At 40.8% G+C, this 13,840-nt stretch overlaps 1 protein-coding gene across 4 annotated transcripts in view; it reads left to right on the top strand.

Moving 5' to 3' along the window:
* The first annotated feature begins 182 nt into the window (after positions 1–182).
* drp2 (dystrophin related protein 2) overlaps positions 183–13,840 on the top strand; it is a 206,951-nt gene continuing 193,293 nt past the window's right edge. For 2 of the 4 annotated variants that reach the window (XM_039813149.1, XM_039813150.1), the window contains exon 1: positions 188–977. The gene's annotated coding sequence lies outside the window, so the exon portion shown is untranslated. Of the gene's footprint in view, positions 978–13,840 lie in introns of all 4 variants that reach the window. The other 2 variants (XM_039813154.1, XM_039813153.1) reach the window with 2 other exon arrangements.

Here is a 13,840-nt window from a genome sequence, read left to right as displayed (position 1 = left end):
ATCATTTGGGCATTATTAGTGGGGCAACTTACAAGATACAAACGTGGGTCCATTAGCCCCTGCGCTAAGCTATTCAGCTGATAACGCTACTCTAGCTAACTCTCCCAATGTTAGACCCAGGTGAAAAAAGCTTCTGGGGGGGGTGTTTGGCTCGAGGTCATGGTGCAAAGGACCCTAGGGTGAATTACTCCGAACCATCACTTTAACATTTGAAAGGATAAAAACCAGCAAATGCTTAGCATTTTTGCTTTATTCAACTACTTTAATCAGCGTTGATAATTAGCTTGCCATCTACTAACTGATTCATTGTTTCAGCTCTACACTATTTGCAAACCTGAGCGACAGTCTCTCACTGAGGGTAAGTTTAATTATTCCCTTGTTTTTTTTAAACTTACAAAAATCCTCTTCATGTCTTGATAACAATAGTATGAACTTTGGCCAAAAATGAAACTTTATGTTTACGTGTTGTAGGAAAATGAGTTGCAGAGGAGATGAGCCCCCCCCCCACACACACACACACCTTGAGCTGAATCTCTTCCTGACAGTTTTCTGAGCTGTGACTTCAGAGCCTCCCTGCTGCAGCTCCCCAGAGCCACGGAAGTTTCCTGCTTAGTATTTAATTGTATTCGAAATCCGGCGTTGTGAGATGATGAAATGATGCGTTGAGGTAGTTAACCCCCCACCAGATGAAACCCTCGGCGTGTGGCATGGCGCTGCGCTGGTGTGAGTGAACAGAGCCGCCTTAAAGGAGGCAGCCCGTTGGTGACAGCGTCAGAGAGACAGACCCGCCGCTGGTACAGCGCTGCTCCGCTCCGCCGTTTCAAATCTCCATCTGCGCTGCTGCTCTCCTCACTTTTCTTCAGCTCATGTCTCGCCTGCATTCACGGGAGTAGCTTATTTCAGCCTCTTCGCAGACACGTTTCACTGAGCTGTGCCAGTTAATACCTGAGCCAAATCCTTGCCTCAGGGAGAGAAAGGTAAGCTTGTTCTTTTTGAGTGTTTACTGCAAGATATGTGTTTTGATAGAAGCCAGTTCACCTCACATCCAGGGCAAACGGAGGTCCATGGTGTGGGAATGGTACAGGCTTCTTTAACCGCCTCTGGGTCACTCCTATGCACGTTGAGGCACATAGTGGCTGTTGTGCTGCAGTGGGGATCCTGTAACTCGTCCTGGTTCACAGTTTGGCAGCTGGATATCTTTCTTTAAAAACCAGACGACATCCGTGTGATTGGTGTTTGCCGGGTGAGCTTCGGGATTAACAGCCCGTGTTTGTGTGCTTCTGGCCGGTGGAGCTCAGAACAAAAGGTGCGCAACTGGATGTTGTGGCAGCAATTTGGGAAAGCCTCTTCTTTCTTTCTGTTCGTTATAATGAACAACGTACAGCTCACAGACTGAATGATAAGATGCACAGTTAGCCCATCCACTAATTGCAGATCGAAGGAAGTAAATTTACCGACAATGCTTTCATGTGCGCTTGTTTTGTGGAGCCCAGAGGGGGAAGAAAAGCCTGTCTGATCTTTCTTTGCAAGTTTCCCCGCAAGTCTCGCTTCCTGCAGGGAAAAAAAAGGACCCTTTTTAGAGCTTTTCTGAATCATCAGTTTGTGTGGGTGGAGACTGACGTGTTGAGCCGGATTTGGACACTGATGCTGCGAGTATAGGTTAATTATGGTAAAAATTACACGGTGTGCGTCTTAAGCCCCCCACACAGTTTTTTTTTTGAAGGCCCCAGGACGCAACCCAGTGTGGGATAATATAGGGAAATATTTGCTTCTGTGGATGTGACAGCAGTAGTAGCCTATAGGCTATTTGAAATCCAAATGTAAACAAAATAGTATCTAAAACACATTGTATGGACCCGCACTCAATGTGATTGAAAAGTGTTAACGCTAGACAACAACTAAATTAAAGTTTCTTTCCATCATCCGTTTGCTAATGTAGCTGTACAGGCCTATACTTAAAACAAAGCTTTTTTTTTTTTTTTTTTCTCATCTAAAACTAAATATCTTGATGTCCCTCGTGTTGAGTTTACCTGACAATAATGTATCTGTCTTCAACATGTGAGTTGTACATGTGTCAGTCGATTTGTGCTGTTGTGTCCAAATATTGACTTAATGTTTATTTGGAAGAATTAATCAAGCAGATAAAACAGAAATTCACTTTATAAACATGTAATTATCTTTTTTGGACATCCAAAGCATCCCTCTGTCTCTTCCTCACCAAGCTGCTTTTGTATTCTTTCATCTTTTGGCTTGCTAGCCTAACCCTTGGTGTTCATGGCTCATTTCAGGATGAAATTGAAGGTCTCTGGAAGCTTTAAATGGTTTATTTTGGTAAAACGAAAAAAGCTGAATAATGTTTCCTTCCCCAAGGGGGGGGGGGGTGAAGTGACATCCTGCCTCACAGAAAAATTCCTCTGAAAATGACTTTCATGTTGTCATTCTGCATGACATTTCAGCGTTATCAATCTGGATTCATTTGAAATAGCTTCAAGTAATTTTCATGCACAGTAATCCTTCATTACCTAACACTGGAAGATCACTTTCCTCACAATCCAAAAGCCTAACAGGAGCACACTAGACTTTTCTTCAGGCAATCCAGTTTGATGGAATGGCTTTTGATCTCAAAGACTGCTACAAAACATCTGAAAATGTAAGAAATAAGAGGAATATTTCTGCAGATAGTGGGTTTAATAATGGTTAATAGTAAGCAGCATACGCTGTGATGATGACCGTAGCAGCTTGCATATTATGTGTTGCTCTTTGTAACTAGATTTGGCACGTTTCTTAAGGCTTCACACAGTAGCTCTATAATTGTGAAAGACGCTAAAAGGATTACGAGGATGTTCTATTGTCACTGCCTCTCTCCATCTACATTCCTCCTGGTCATGTTTTATGTTATGCATTTTCAACGCTCTCCCTCCAGCTGTGTTTTGAAGAATGTATATTAAATCTCACAGCATCATCACATTTTAATGTACTTTATTTAACACCAACCATTTTTCAAACGTGTGCATTTGAATTCATTAAAAAGAGGATGCCATTTAACTATTAATTAGTGTTATATAAAGTATTGTCACAATATTTTTACAATTTGAATGTCAGTGTTTAGGTCGGTTTGGTCAAGTGAATCTGTAGCTTGCTACCATTTTGGAGTGGCAGATGCTGGACATTTACCACATCAATTGGCCTACTCTTAGCTAACTATTTGATATTTAGTTCACTATTTCAACCATTTAATTTATCACATTTAGCTAACAATTTCAACTGTTTATTAATTTATTTGAGTTCACTGCTACACATCTATTTTGAGATTACATTATTTATACTGTTAATGTGCGGAGCGAGCTATGTTAATGATTGTCTCGGGCATGTTTTTCTTTCCCCCCTTTCTTTTAATTCAGGAAAGCGATCTGAAAATGTCATCCTCTGTTAAAGTCTGCCCCAGGTCTTCAGTAACTCTAGCAGAGCGTTAAGAATTAGGAACCTACCAACTGCTGTAGTGACATTACATATTCTCACCAAGAAGATTTTTCTTGATTTACAATTAAAAGATGATTGTAGGTCAGATGCCGTGATTTCTTGTAAGCACCGTGATCTTGAATAATTAGTCTGGTGTCATATTTTCTTGCTACACAGAGGAAAGCAGTGAGGAGTTCACAAGTAGTGACCTCAGTGAGAACTCGAGGAGTCAAACGGGTCAAACTGCCGCAGTGATTTAATTACAGCTGGCCCCAGCTATGACCTAATTGATGTCACCTTGCTCTCCAGTGGAGCAGATGAAGACCAATAATTATTTTTTTTCCATGTTGCGTTCTATGGCAAGATTATTTGCAGAGAAAGAGCTTTTATGACTTTTTTTTTCTTCTTTTTTTTCTTTTTTCTGTATTATAAAGGGATGCACACAGCCAGCATAGCTGGAGGAATCGGGACTCATTTTCCTTCCTTCAGAAGAAGCCATTCGTTGCTACTCCTACTTGCACAGTATGAAAAACTATTTACACTAAACTAAAGAATGCTTGATAATCCACCATGGGTTTAGTTTCTCTGTGTCATTTCGGCTTGCCTTGTTTGTGTTTTTAATTTCAAACCATGTACGCAGAGAGCAGAGAACATGTCAGACTGTCTGATTGGATGAGTAAGCCGGTGTCTCTGCTGCTCAATTAAGTGCTGGTATGATATCTTATGTGGTTGAGTTACACTAATGCTTGGTTTACTGGTAATCACCTGAAGAAGTCTGTCTGGAAGTAATCCCTAAAAAAACCTGTTGCATTACATACTTAATTGTCACATCCATGTCTTCTCAGTTAAAGGATAATTGATTATTGTCAACAAATCCCATGGAACAACCAACACTGAAAATGAATTGATCCTAATAAGTGTTGTCTGTGTACCCAAAGCTTGATAAGCCTTATTCCCCTCAGCTCCCCTGACCTCCATTGCTGTCCAAAATTATTAAACCTGCATCAATGAGCCTTCATTAGGATGGACATGGGCACTGTAGTTTATTTTGTTTTAATCCCATGTACACTGTCCTGGTGCCATAAATATCTACGAAAGCCACAGCTGAAAATAGTACAACAACAAATATATTTGCTAAAAGCTATAGAGCTCAGCAGATAAAAGCACATATTTGTGACCAGTTTTTAATGAGTAACTCAACATCACAAGCAGTGTTTCTGGTTGAAAGTTTCAGGTTGCTATGTTGTACCTTTTTAACCACACCTAACAGCAGTGATGTCACAGGTACACTTGTACATCACTGCAACACGGTAAGAGGTTAAACCTCTAAAGGTCAGCAAAAATAAGATTTTCAGCGGGCGTTGCTCTTTATATATTACAAAAGGAAACAATGGGCTTGGTGCTGAGTGCCATAGAGAGGGGAGAAGTGAAATAGTATTAAAGTGCCCATATTATGAAAAAATCACTTTTTCTGGGATTTGGGGTGTTCTTTTGTGTCTCTGGTGCTTCCACACACATCCAAACTTTGAAAAAAATCCATCCATGCTGTTTTGAGTGAGATACAGTTTCTGAATGTGTCCTGCCTTCAGTCTCCTGGTGAGCTGTTCAAAATCGCAACCGGTTCGCGTCACAATCCAGAAATGAGCTGGCTAACCACAACCGTTAGCTCGTTAGCATGCTAACAGTTAGCATTAGCATGCTAACGCTAGCATGCTACGTCGTTCTCAATAGCAAAGCACTGCTACAACACACACAAGTTCACCATAATCTACAAAAGAACTACTTACATGTGTGCCCTCATTTAGAAGTCTCCCAGCTAATCCTGCCTTGTAACTGACCAAAGTTGGAGAAACAGGCTTTCTTTTACTGTCTCTAGAGTTAGCTAGCTGACATGCTCTACATCTGAGCTACTGAGCATGTGCGAGTGCAGTCAAAGATAGTATAGAAGAAGAAGATGAAAAGAGGTCTCACTCTGTAGCTAAAACAGAAACCAGGTGAAAAGAGGATCTACAGCAGTGAGAGAGAGCTGTGCAGTACAACAAAAATATGGTGTTTTTTGAAAATTAAACCATGTAAACCTATTCTGGTACAACCTTAAAATACAGTTATGAACCTGAAAATGAGCATAATATGGGCGCTTTAAGGGACAGACTAACCCATTTTTGATTTGGGTGTTTTCGTGTTTTTTTTTACATTAACATTAACTAGCTTAGACAATATCAGGTTTTCTTCTTAAAATAATAAATAATTAATATTAAAAAATGTAGTTAGCAAAACGATAATACTCTTCTAACATTACTGCCCACAGACCAGCTGTGTCTTCATTGCTGTGCATTCACAATTCCTGTCCAACAAAAGTGCCACTAGTCACAACCAAACACCTCAGGCCCTGCTGGAATAAAAATACCTCCGAGCCTTCAAGTCAAGTGGCTGTCCCTCCTGAGACCCAGATGGACTGATAGTTGTTGTACACTTCAGAGCATCATCATCCGGAGCTCTGTGGCCGTAGGACAGGTGTGCTCAGTCAAGCAGGCTGCAACAGTCCCATCAGCTACGTGCACCTCTCAATCATCCCCACCCTGCGCTGAGAGATGGCAAAACGGACAAACGGGGGAAGAATGGGGATAGAAAAGCAATTTGCTAACTCCATAAATTCCTGTGCCTCCAGTACCTATCCTTGGCCATCGTGACTGCAAGCTATTATTTAGAATCTGGTAACCGATGCTTTCCTATTAACATTAAATGGGTTGGTGTCTGCAGGTTGTCTTCCACGACACGTTTATGCTGGTTATTTACTGCCCGGCACTGCAGGCCTTGCTCTCAGAGCTGCTCTGAGGCCGTTTCACAGTGTGGCCCCGTGTGGCAAGTCCACACGCTAGCAGAATGGCTTTAAGGATGGCAGTGTTGGTCAATCGACCAGGCCACCACTTTAAGCCAGACGGAAATATCTCAACAACTATTGGTTGCGTTGCTATGGAACTTTGTTCAAATACCCATGGTCCCCAGAAGATGTAGCCTACTGACTTTGGTGACCCCCTTTTCCTTTTGTGCGACCATGAGGCTGACATTTGTGGTTTTTCAGTGAGATATCTACAACAACTACTAGAAAGCAATTAAAATGTGTTACACACATTCATGTTCCCCTCAGGAAGAATCATAATAACTTTGATCTCCTGAATTTTCTTGTAGCACCATCATTTGGTCTAAATGTTAATGTGTTCAATACTTTTAAAGATGCAGTAGGAAAGTCTTATAAAACTAACTGTCTGTCACATTTGCTGAAACTGACCCTATGTGTTCCAGTAGAACTACATGATTTATGTAATATAAAAAAAATCCAGCTCCTCTAGCACCACCTACAGCCTGTAGTGCGATTGGCAAAATTCCACCGCTCTCGGTTGATTTTCTCCAATCAGGGCCACGGGGGGGGGGGTCTATCTGCCTGTCAATCACTGCTCAGGCATGTACACGCATATATAGCGTTCTCCCCTCCCCCTTCCCCGTGCACGAGCTGCAGAAAGGTTTCCCAAAACTCCGGTGAATATTGGAGTGGCTTTTTAGAGGTGGCGTGAGCTCCGGGATTTTAAAGATCTGAAGAACGATGCAGATGTAGCCACATTTCTTCTTGACAGGTAACATAATTACCATGAATGATTTATCTTTCACTTGGTTATTAGTAGTCAAAAGTCCACAAAGCTACGTTGGTGAGGATGATAGTAACATTTGCACAGTGGTCGGTCACTTATGATGCTGAAGTGGCTAACGCTAGCCTGCTAGTTAGCATCGTTTTACTGTTGGTGAGTAAAGTTAACATTGTGTTAGTGTTTAGTTATTGAAAATGTTGTCTGTCTGACATGCCGGCAGTTCTGTCAAACTCCCTTGTGTGGGAGGAGCTTATGAGACGGTTTGGGCTGCAGCAGAAAGGGGGGAGGGACTGAGAAGTTGTTGATGTTCAAATTTGTTAGCAAAGTCCTGGCTCTTCACAATCTTACCTACAGCAGCTTTAACATGCTATATAAGATGGCAAATATGGCAAACATTACATCAGCATGTTGGCATTTAGCTCAAAGTACTGCCCAACAGAGTCACTGACATGGCTGTAGACTCATGTCATTTTCCTGGTGAAGGAAAGCTGAAATTCCACACTGTAAAAGAGATTATACAGTTGACCCAGTATGACTATCAGGCAGCAGTGCGGTGAGCTACAGATGTGAAGGTGATATTATTTCTTAATCCTGTCATGCTCTGCGCCAGAGATGCTGGCTTTGGTTGTTTTCTCTTTTTATCTGTGTTTGCCAGCATGTGGGACAGGTGTTTGACTAAATATTCACCGCCTGAACATTTCTGCTTTTATGCTGAATAATACAACATTTTTCCCTTCTGACAGCGTCGTCTCGCAGCCGATGAATGATTAAACGTGACAATACGTCAGTGACAAATTACTTAAAAAAAAAAATTTTTTAGCCATTGCCACAGCTCAGTGATCCCTGCAAGGCTTTAGTGGTCCATTCTAGCTCAAGATAAAAGTGTATCATTTAAATGCAAAGCTAAATCTAATTCGTTCAAATGGACTCTCCATATATGCAACTTTTCAGGATGGATCTTCAGCCTCTGGTCAATAACATTACATCAGCAGTCCTCTGCAGCCGCTCCACTCTAATTGGAGTTAATGGCTCCTGCACTGAGTTCAACATAGTCTACATCTTGTGGCTGCTGTTTCCTCTTGTTTCCCCTGGTTGCGACTTCTTTTCAGAACTGTGTTGAAGAACGCAAGTGCTGCTATACGGTTTCTACTAAACCTTATTTCGTGAAGTTTTGAAATTAAATCTCTCTTGGAATAAAACGTTTTCTAATGTATTGTACTCTGGTAGATGATGTTTAATGTCGTAGTCTGCGTGGTTAAAGGCATAAAATGTATAAACATCATAATCTGCATAAGTGGAACATTATATACACACTCATGCACTCGCTTTTGTTCTTTCCTGGTTGAAGGATGCTTCGAAGTCTACCGTGGCTTTTGTCTCTCCTGCGTTTCAACCTGGGTGTTATTTTCCACAGTTTTGGCCATGATAACATTTTACTCACGTGCACCATTGCACACATTGCAGAGACGGTGACTCCACTAATTACAGTTTTAAAACGAGAGCCATTAGTGCCAGTAACAGCTTTAACCCTATCATTTCAACAACAAAATACATTCTCTAGTGCTGTTATTGTGTGCCTGTGTGTGTTTTATATGGCCTCTCTATTGGGCTCTGTTTCCCATTGCTCACAGCGTGCAGTGGCCACAGAAATCTCCTAAAAGTACAGTGTAGGAAGATCTACATGTTGCCCTCCTGCTGCCTTGATTTCTTGTCTTTGCTTTAAATAGGGGAGGCCATCAAAGTGAAATGACTTGCACACATCCCCGTAATAACATGTTGGATAACCAGCCATTGAAAGGTCTGATCTTGTATACATAGTGAGGCAACAGTGAGGCACACAATAAAATGATTGCAGATCCATTATAGTGAGAATTTTCTTTGATTTTTCAACTGAAAAAGCAGTGTTTTTGGAACTAATTGGCATTGTTCCCATTAGTGTAAAGAGTCCGTACACATCACATATTATAACTGGAGATGTTAAAACACCAGCTCTCTTTTACGGGTTGTGCAAGTTGCAATGATATTGTTCTCGAAGGTTTAGTAAAGAGTAACTTAACACTCTGTTTCATCCTTGACCACAACCAAAATCACTGGGCGCAATCCGAAGTAAATTCGGTTGAACCTGTAACCACACCCAGCAGTGACATCACAGTGTACTGACACATCTTGGAGTACACAAAATACATGCAGCAAGATGAGAAGTTAAACCACTGGAGGGAAGCAAGCAAAAGCAAGGTATTTACTAATCAGCTGGTGTTAAGTTGGTCTTTACATTGGGTTTTGTAATGACACTGACTTACAAACTGTATTTAATGAGGACGATCCACTTAACAAGGTTAGTATCGGTATCGGCGTTGAAAACAATCCAGTGTATAGAAACCCATATGAGGCTCAGAAAATAAAACCTTATTTGAATTAATGTTGCTGAACCTTGATGGAAAATAAAATATTTTTCTGTGAAGTTTAAGATACAGTTCAATAGTTGGGTCTATTTGCACAAATGACCTCATAACAAGTCTTCCAGAAGTAAAATGTAAGATTTTCCTCCTTTTTTTTGTAGTCCTTTCACTTTAATCTCACCACTGTAGCCTTTCTGTGCTGAATATTCTCTTTGTTTATGTATTATCCCAAAAACAGAACTAATGTTTACTTTAACATTGCAGAAATAATTAATCCTATTTCTAAGCGAACAAAGAGCAATGTGGATCAACTCAGCTGTAACTTAACACTCTTCACTGTGGATCAGTGTTTGACTGTCTGCGTCTAAAAGAAAACATGCTGTAATACAGTATGTATATTTTAATGCAATGCAAATTCATTTGGTTTGAGCCGAGTTGATGGATAAAACATTTCAGCCTTCAAGCACTTTGACAGAGCTGCTTCACACAGTCGTGCTGAGTTCTGACCTCATATTGTACAGTATTTAATAGATAATGAAGCCCTACTGCTTTATCATGATGAAATCACTTGAAAATCACACTTGACTCTCTAACCTTGTATTTCACCTTGAAAAGAATTACTATTCTCACAATGTATTATTACCTGATTCATTTGATGTTTTCTAGCTCTTGATTCCTCTCAATTTAAATGATTTAGTCAAAAGCTGCAGGAAAAATAATTTAGAACTCGCCAAGTTCAGAAGCCCTGCCAGTTTCATAGCCTGGTTGACACCAGACCCTTCTCAGTTGTAACAGAGTTTTTGCCGGAAGTTCGTCAGGGTTTTCCCAGGCTAATTGTTTCACAAAGCTGATGAAATGTGGTTTCCTCTTTTTAAAATGAAGTAGAAAAGCACCTAATGACTGTCTACATTATTCACAGTCCAGAGGCCGGAGTGTCTCCTCCTGCTGAAGCTTAATTGAGCTCCAAGGAAATGCTTCTTTTTACTGAATGATGAAACGGGAGTTTGACTACTCCTCAAACAAAAAAGTGCCGCGTATCTCTGTCCCATTTCGAGCAGAACAGGGAAGAATAATACAAATTTTGCACGCATGTGTGGGTGGATGTGTAATGTATGTGTGCTGAAAGCACAAACCGGCCGGGTCAATACAACTCTAGATCCAAGATCATTTCTCAAAGCTGTGCATTTCCCTTCTATGAGCCTAATGGCAGTCTCTTAGGCTTTATGATTTATCAAACGGTAAAGGTCACTCCGGCAGGCTGCAATTAATTCTGCCTGCTTTTATTTGGTGCTGCTTAGGACACTCACTCCATTACTGACATATACCATTATATGGGATGTGTTCAGGATGGGAGCAAAGGAAGGGGCGCCATTTATATGAAATAGTGGAGTTCTATCACACTTTGTTTAGTTGTTTTAAGCAGTGTTGAATAGCTGTTGATCCTTGTGAGAGCAGCCTTAAGACAAAGCGATGTCTATTTTTATATTATATATATTTTTTATTTACTGAACAGATTGTATAAGATTTGGACTGTGAAGCTTCAGTTCAGTTTTTAAATACAGATAAATGGAAAAAAAGGAAGGAGAATGGTAAGAAAAAACAAAATGCAGGCACAAAATAGGGATTTGGCCACTGATTGGAGACGAGCTTCCCCGTCCTCATATCCTTTCTCTTCCTGTCGGAAAGTAATTGAAAAGTGCGAATAGGTCTATCTGCGGGTGCACAGTACTAGGACATACCCACTACATGACACCAGGGCCGGAGTGGGACTCATTTTCAGCCTGGAATTGCATGCCTTAGACCGGCCCATTTTACTTCACAACTGACTATATTAAAATAATGTAGTTAAAACCTTTAGTATATAAGTCTGCAATAGCGCACTGTTCCCTATATCCTTGTATTTCAGTGCATTTTTGTAAAATATCACTATTTCCAAATTAGTGCAAACATTGCTTCTCAGTGTAAAACAGTTAACATCTTTATAACACAATGATGTTCAACAATATCAAAAAACATTTTCTGTGCAAATAAGTGTTCACAGACATCCAAACTCTAAAATGAAATAAAAATGAATAAATATAAAATAAGACTTTCTAATGACACCATCTTTTTTTTCCTTTGTATAATATTAACTATTACTTTCATCCTATTCCCTTTCAGTCGTGGGCTTTGTATATTTACTATCATAATTTCGATGATAAAAGGCATAATGGGTCAATAGTAACATTTGGGCATATACAGTTATTACATTGTAACTAATCTGATCATGTTTGCTTGTTCACACACTGTCGTACAACAGCTTCCAGTAGATGTGCCTTCCACACTGACAGCAGCTATGCACACTACTGACTCTGCTTCTGACACTAAATCCCATTTAAAAAACTGTCATAATTCTCAGCACAAATCTCCCCTTTTTACAAAGCGTTCTGATCAAGTCAGTTTCAATAATGTAGTGCCGAATCATCTGTCATTATTGATTTATATCTGGGCATCATAGCAGTTCTACACAATACTCTTCTTTAATATTAATTGTAGTTCTTATAATATTCACTCAATGAGCAATCCTACCTGCCCAATCTGGAGTTATGGGCTCATTGCTGGTGCTTGGCTCCTTATAGTCACGGTTAGCAGCAAACTGGACTAGTGGCTGCTGCTGAGGAGCTACAAGGAAAAGTTTGATTCATAAACATGAACGGTGGTTTGTAGGCAACGTATTATATTTTGTGCGACTCCTAGCATCTTGCACTGAATAAAGAGTGGGCTGCGAGTGCAGGCAGCCTAGGGACAGCATTCATGATATATTTTGGCTATGATTTCAACCCAGTGCCATGACTGAACGCCACCGGCCTTCGAGACCAAAAACACAGACCGGCCCACCGGGAATTCAACCAGGTGCTCCCGATTAGCCAATCTGGGCCTGTATGACACGCCCTCAAAACGGTCAAAGTTGGATTTAGGCGCCACCACTACATGGTTAGGCCTAGGCATAAAAACTACTTGGTTAGGTTTAGGAAAAGATCATGCTTTGGGTTTAAATAAGTACATTAATCCAGGAAGTTATCTCAGGGGGCGTGTAGTAAAGTAGGTGTTCTTTGTAGCCTGCGAGTTAGACTCTGCAAAAGTGCTGACACTTTTGCAAAGAGTCTAACTTGCAATCTTAAAGTTTTTCTCAACTGACTCTTTTTTACAAAGTCATCGGACCAATTGTCAATTACAAATTTTGTCTTCTCCTCCTAGTGCGGTACTGCAGGTCATTTTGTTGTGTTGCGTTGTTTTTTCTTTTCTCATTTTGACAATAGCCTACCAAAACTTTCTGTACTTGGTCTGAAAGTCTGAATAAAATCCCCCAAAAATGCTAGCGTCCACATGCTAACATGCTCACAATAACAATGCTAACATGCTAATTAGCAGCAATTAATGTGTGTACAGTTTTTGCCCTCAGTGAGTTAATTTGTGGTCATTTTGCCTTTGGTTTCCTTTAGTTGTCACTTATAATACTGCATAGTGAATACCTGCCTCAGGTCTAAAGCAGGAGGTGGGCTAATTGATTTAGGGCCGCATGGCACCCGACACAGAGGAAAGACAACGACGCTGAGAGACAGGTGTAGCTGGGGATGGCTGGCGGAATCTCCAGCGGCGAGGACGTCCTGCTTAAAGGAATATTTCACCGCTGGAAAGCTGAATATATCTTTAAATTAGGTCACTTATGTAGTAGAAATGTGAAAAAAAAAATTGAAATTGGTGCCTTCTAGGCCGAAAAAAGCCAGAAAATGTGTTTTGGTCTTATATGGATGAAAAACACCAAATCCCAGAATGCACCTGCTTCGTTGCTTTGAGTCGACTCCCAAAGCCACGCCTACCGCTTGACAGACCGACAGAGGCATTCAACTCAACTCAAGCGTGTTTTATTGTCATTTCAACCATATACACGAAACAACGTTTCATCGTGAATCAAGTGGCTACATTTAGTACACACACTTTATAGGCTCCGTAAAGTTAAGCTAACGCATATTAGCATTAGCGCTTGGTGGGCTGTAAACACCGAGCATAAACACAGCCGTGAATTAGTGTGTAATGTAGAATGGTCGGCATTTAACAGTCACAAACTCCACCAGCAGTTAGCAGTTAAATGGAAACAAATCACCACATTTCTGCGCCACTCGGTGTTAACACAGCCCACCTCTTTTACCTGGCGACAGAGCATCTCTAGCTCGGAGGGCTAGCAGGCCTGGTAGCTGGACAGTCCGGTACACTATTCAGGCAGGTTTCCACAACAACAAACACTTGCAAGCAGGATCCGTAAAGTTCAGCTAACGCATACTAGCATTGGTGTAGCTA

This window comes from Perca fluviatilis, chromosome 10, assembly GCF_010015445.1.
Source record: "Perca fluviatilis chromosome 10, GENO_Pfluv_1.0, whole genome shotgun sequence".
NCBI classification, from domain to species: Eukaryota; Metazoa; Chordata; class Actinopteri; order Perciformes; family Percidae; genus Perca; species Perca fluviatilis.
Note: the sequence above shows the minus strand (reverse complement) of the source record. Positions and strands in the feature narration are given on the sequence as shown.